The sequence below is a fragment of the Arachis hypogaea genome, chromosome 15 (genome assembly GCF_003086295.3).
Source record: "Arachis hypogaea cultivar Tifrunner chromosome 15, arahy.Tifrunner.gnm2.J5K5, whole genome shotgun sequence".
Taxonomy (NCBI): domain Eukaryota; kingdom Viridiplantae; phylum Streptophyta; class Magnoliopsida; order Fabales; family Fabaceae; genus Arachis; species Arachis hypogaea.
The window spans coordinates 136,608,977-136,614,976 of NC_092050.1; the positions used below are offsets into that span (position 1 = coordinate 136,608,977).

General features: G+C 33.0%; 1 long non-coding RNA gene across 1 annotated transcript; it reads left to right on the forward strand.

Moving 5' to 3' along the window:
• Positions 1 to 3,853: 3,853 nt before the first annotated feature.
• Positions 3,854 to 4,618, forward strand: LOC140179547 (uncharacterized). The gene is made up of 2 exons (XR_011873063.1): positions 3,854 to 3,983; positions 4,087 to 4,618. It is a non-coding gene; the product is annotated as an uncharacterized lncRNA (long non-coding RNA).
• Positions 4,619 to 6,000: the final 1,382 nt, after the last annotated feature.

Sequence of the window (6,000 nt, forward strand, 5' to 3'; positions counted from 1 at the left end):
TCTATCCCCCCATGACGGAAAACAGGGAGGGGACGGGGATTAATTCTGGGGGCGGAGACGGGGAGCAGGGAGGCATCTTCCGCCCCGCCCCGCCCCATTGACATCCCTAAGTAAGCTGGCCTATTCTGTAGTTATTGTTCATTTGTTACAAACTTCATATAATAATTGTGCAACCTAAATCGCTCAAACGAAATAAGTCTCTAGCCTCATTCAAAATAGTTTAATATATTTTTTTCTGAACCTTTAAGCCTCTAGTTGACCCTCGTTTTGCTCTCATGGGAGTTGTAAAATAAGATAACCAATTATAAATATTTGCCATATAGTTTAATAAAAGTTTAATATAAATGCACTTGAGACTTGAGTATTTGAATTACTTGGAATCCCTTGTGAAGTACTTGAAATAAAAATTTAGTTTGTTGAAAAATTAGAAATAAAGAAGTGTCATATAAGAACTCAATTATAGTCACAACGACATGGATAATTTTAAATAAAACAAATGCTATCTAATACTAGATTTGAAACCAAACTACGAAAGGTATTCATGAATTTGAAACCAAAACCAAACAATTTATGCATTTATTTTTACTTTATACAGTATCTATTTGTTTAATTTGGAGGATTTGAGACCTTATAATTTATTGTTAGGAGTTTGCCTATTGAGTTTTCTTTTAAAAAAAATTCTAAGGGTGTGATATTTAAAGCATCTCTAAAGAATTAACTATAATTATAAGATTGGAGATCGGCTATAAAAAAAATTGTAAGAACTGAATTGGTCAATAATAAATCAATAGAATAATTGGTTTAATAGTTTAATAATATAATTAAAATTTAATCAAAAATTAACTAATTTAATTAAATATAAAATAAAATTATTAAAAATTTAATATATAATTTTAAATATTTAAATTTAATAATTTTTAAATTAATAAAATTTTAAATTTTATAATTTTATATAATAAATTATTTATAATTTATCATTAAAAATTTACTTTGTAGTTATTCCATTTTTAACATACAACCAACAACACACTTAAAAATGACTTTAAACAAATCAACTCAACAAAATACATAACAACACAATTAAAAAATTAATTTAGCAAAAAATTAATCATTAATAAAATTATTCTAAAAAATTTAATAAGGTACTATCAACACAACCCTGTAACAAATAGAAGAAGCATAAATTAGAGAAATTTCTGAATTATTATATAATAAAATTTAATTTTTTTTATTTATTTTTTCTAAAATTCTTTTTAATAGTTCAAAAACTTACATCTTACTAAAATAAGGACGTGATATATGTTTATGTACTCAACGAGTACTCTTATATAAGAACCTGATATGTTTGTGCAGTTGTGCTTCATGTGCTTTTTGTATTTATAATTTTTTTAACTTTAAGAATAATTTTAGTTTGATTTCATATGAATTATTTGTTTACTCTTAAAGTATTGTTTTCAGTTCAATTGCATTATTTTTTAATTTAGTATCTTTTTTAACTTATAAGCATAATGGAAGAGAGTTCTCACTTCATCTAAATGGAAGTTACATGAGGATGCAAGGTTAGTTTTATTTGATTAAGCTAACTATTCCTTCTTATAAATATAACAATAACAAGTTTTATTATAAGAAAAATGTTGAGTACCATTGAATTTATTTTCGAATTTAGCATCACACGTTAGCGTGACTCTAACCGTGGATTAACGATGGTTTTAGTGTGGGATTCGTGATGTCAAATAATTATCGGCAGATTTTTGTTTCCGACAGTAAATTATCACTAATAATTGGAGAAAAAAAAATGAGAAAAATAGGCATGAATTTTAGCATTAGATTTACTGTCGAAAAAATTTGACGATAAACATTTTAGTGGAACGCTGCGTTTTGGCTACCCGCACAGCATCCAATGGTAAATTCAACAGTAATCGTTCCCTAAATTAGAATCGTGAACCCTCTCACCCTTCATTTCGAATTTCTCTCTCTAACCTCTTGCCTTCCTTTCTCCCTCTTTCTAACCTCTCATCTCTCACTCTCTCTCTCTAACCCTCTCATCTCTCCTCTCCATCAACATCCTCCTCTCCCGCAGCCCCCTCCGATCACACCCTCTCACCATTCTACTACTGTTGCTGCTCCAAACGCTTCTGTTGCCGCTGCAAACGCTTCTGTTGCCGCTTCCGCTCTTCTTCTTCTCGGTGACAACGTGAGGCCGAGACTCTTGCTATTCTTACTTGTTACTAGTTCTTATAAAATAGGATTTGTGTCAATTATTGTTGATTTGTGTTAATTATTATTGATTATTATTGATTTGTATTGATTATTCAGGTTGTTTAGTGAAGTTTTTATTATATATTTTTTTCATTATTGTTAATTTGTTCTTAATCTTTTACTTGAAAATTATTTTTTGGTGCTTTAATTTCCTTTTTAAGTTACTTGCTGCTTCAATTAGATGATAATTTAGAATCAGTTAGAGAATTTATAAAAAATTGTTTGATAATGAAGAAATTAAAATAAATAATATGTTTTAGGGTTTGTTTGTTTTACAAATTTAGAATACTTTGAAAATTTAGCAAATGTGTGCATTTGAGTTAATTAGTAACAATGCTTGAAGATTAGGATTTGAACCCTTGTATGTTGCCTTAATAATGATTGAAAAGATTAAAATAAAATAGAATTTAAAGTTACATAACTTTCTCATATAATGTGATATGAGTCTGAAACTTGTTTTAAATCAAACTTGGAGGTGTCAAGTATAACCCAACCAAAATTTAGGAGCAATGAGTTAGAATTAAATTTTTCATGATTTTTGTAAAAACCTTGCTACTTGCAGCTTTTTAGAAATTGTTAGGACATGGACAGAACTTTAAAAATTTGTACAAAATTCAACTTTAAAGCGATTGCAATGAAACTTAATTTAAATTAAAGGTTAGGATCCCTGGAATACCTCCATTAAAAAAATAGCTCGTGCGCGAACTTTTCACAACATGTCTCTTCACCGTAGGAATATAAGATGTTGTGTCAGATAATGTATTTCTTTAACTAAGTTTAACGTAGTTTATTTTGGTTAAGAATTTTGAATGATGTTTTGAATATTTTTAGCACATTTTTAATTTGTATGATGTTCGCGGATATAACGATAGGTAAAGGTGTTGCGGATCAGCCTAGAGGTCGTGGTAGAGGGAAGGTTTCTGCCGGTACCTCTGGAAATTCTGGATCCTCTCCCTCTAATCCGACTACCCTGATGATGTCACAAGTTGTGGGTGCATCGGAACAACCATTTATCATAGTGTCAAACCCCAACTACATTCCTGTGTCTATGGCGACGATGACGACACCTCCATCTACTCTGCAGCCTACTGTCTCGGCGACGCTGCCTCCATCGAGGACACCGCGGCGCCGGAATCCTCTCACGGAAACCAGCCAGCTGATGCTCTTTCACTACCTCCCATCGTATTGTTGACGATCTGGCCTGATAGTGGCACGGCATGAGTATTACTTTAAGTCCTTTATATGCTGAAAGTGTTTGATATATCCTTATTATTAATTCTTGATTCTAGTTTTAGGGGATTTAGGATTATAGGTTTGAATTGTTGAAAGTGTTATATCCTAATTATTGATTTTTGATTCTAGTTTAGTGGATTTAGTTAATTTATGAATTTTACTTCTTAATTATTGACTAGTGTTCATTGATTGTTGACAATTGGTACTGTTTAAGTTAATTGTTGATGGATAGAGTTTGTGGCGCATTCTAGTTATAAATGAAACTCTGCAAAAATGTCTAAAAAACTCTATATATTATGGTTATTTTCTTCTGAAGTTTAATTTATATTGCCATAATAGTTTGTTTGTGCATTGTTGATAGGTTTGCACTAAACAACAACGCATGTACTCAAGAGATGACCAACATCATCAAGCTGATGTACGACCATCCATGGTCGTGCTATAAGAAGATCCCTTTTGAGACCAGATAGCGATGGTTTTAGAAGTGGGCGGTAAAATCTTAATATATTCAAACCTTATTAGCTAGTTTATATCTTTTATTTTGTTTAATACGATATATTTGAATTAACTAATTTTAAAGTTTTTTTTGTGCAGCTTCTCTTTATATAGGACAAGGAGTATGATGCCGTCATCAAGAAGATATACGACCATCGAACTGTAACAGATGCTGAAGGATGTACGTGAGAAGCGTGACTACCTTACTACCTGGCTCCGCCTGAAAATCAAGAAAGTTCTGTACGTTCACTGGGAGACCAATAAGGGGTTCAGGCATTGGCGTCTCATAAGCAGAGCTAACAGAGCATCAGCTAGGTCATCCAAGTATACTGGTGGCTCAGTGACCTTCATATAGACTAAGACCAGGATGATATGTAGTTAAATTCTTTGATAGATGATTAATAGAACAGCGCCTTTCAGCGACCTTCGCTAATTTTGTTATTAACTTAGTTAAATGAGTTTGACATATCATTAGTAGGCAGTCTAACATATTGTTTCAATACAACATGTGTAGTCGAAGTCGTTGGATCGCGATGCGACATTAGCAGAGGCCTTCGTGTACACCCACACTTTGAAAGAGAACAAAGAAAAATTTGATGATCAGCGGTCTGCGGGTCATTATGTGAATAAACATCTGATCTTGTGATATAATATTTTCAATTAACTATATAGTGGTCGTCCTAATTATAATAACGTGTGTTACACAGGGGTCCTACATGCAGAGACTGGGGGCCGCAACTCAGCAATCTCAACAAAGTGGGGAGGACGCTAGTGGCTCTAGCTGCTTCAGTGGTCGGTCCCGATGCGGTTTAGCGCGAGACCGCCTTAGTGCCATACAAGAACCGTGTATACGAGTTGGAGTTATTTTTCGCTAGCAGCCTCTGCACCTCCACGTTGAGGCCACGTCCGCCTCTGCCACCAGTTGAGCCGTCAATCCCGAGGAAGGCATTAATTTGAGACTGCAGGTGTAGGAGCTCACCCGAAGCCTTCACGAACAGGCTCAGAAGCTGACTGGGACTCGAGAGAGGTATCAGAAGATCCTCACACACGTGACAGACATAGATGACCTCAGGCTGGAATGGAGGAAGCAGCTGGAGCGGCTTCAACAGATGGAGCAACAGATGGCGGTATTACCAGGCCTAGATGCGTGCCAGTGGGACACAGATATCATTGCCTTCTCCACCGCCTCAGCATGACTACAGAAATGACGATGACGGCTACTAGGATCTTTAGTGATTAGGGCTTTGTTTTACTATTTCATTGTATTTATTTGATTTTATATGACTTTTAATTTATTTGAACATTTGATATTTAATATTACATAATTGATTTCTATTATTTATAATTTGACCACTAATTGTGTGAAAAATAAATTTAAATAAAAAATTAAAATTAAAAAGAAAAAAATTAAAAAAAATTGTGTCACAATATTTAAAAAAAATTTGACATTATCGTCAGATTTACCGAGAGCATAATCCGATGGTAATAATGCAGGAAACAGGATATTGGGGTGCCAACGTTACCATAAAAAAAATTCACCAGTAACCAAATAATTTTTCGGACAAGTAATCCGTCGCAGAATCCGATGATAATTACTGTCGGACAAAAAAATCTAACGGTAACTGATTACTGACGAAATTTATACAGTTGGATTCTTTCTGACGGTAAATCCGTCCATAGTTAATTTATTATCAGATTTTATTCGTTTTTCTAACGATAATTTGACGATACTCAACGTTTTTCTTGCCGTGTTTAAATCATGATATACAAAACATTTAAAGAAAATACTCAAAGAAAAACTTCCTAGATATGATGTTAAGATATACTTATAATGGTTATCTTTAGTGATTACAATTATGTTCATGCTAACCCACATATTGAATCAAGAGTGAAATGCTTAAAGAAAATTAATTTGCAATAGTTGAGATGATAAACATAGTTGGAAACGATTTTAGTTAGAATGATAAAGAAAACATAATTGTGGTGGAGGGACAAATCTTCAATGAATTAAAC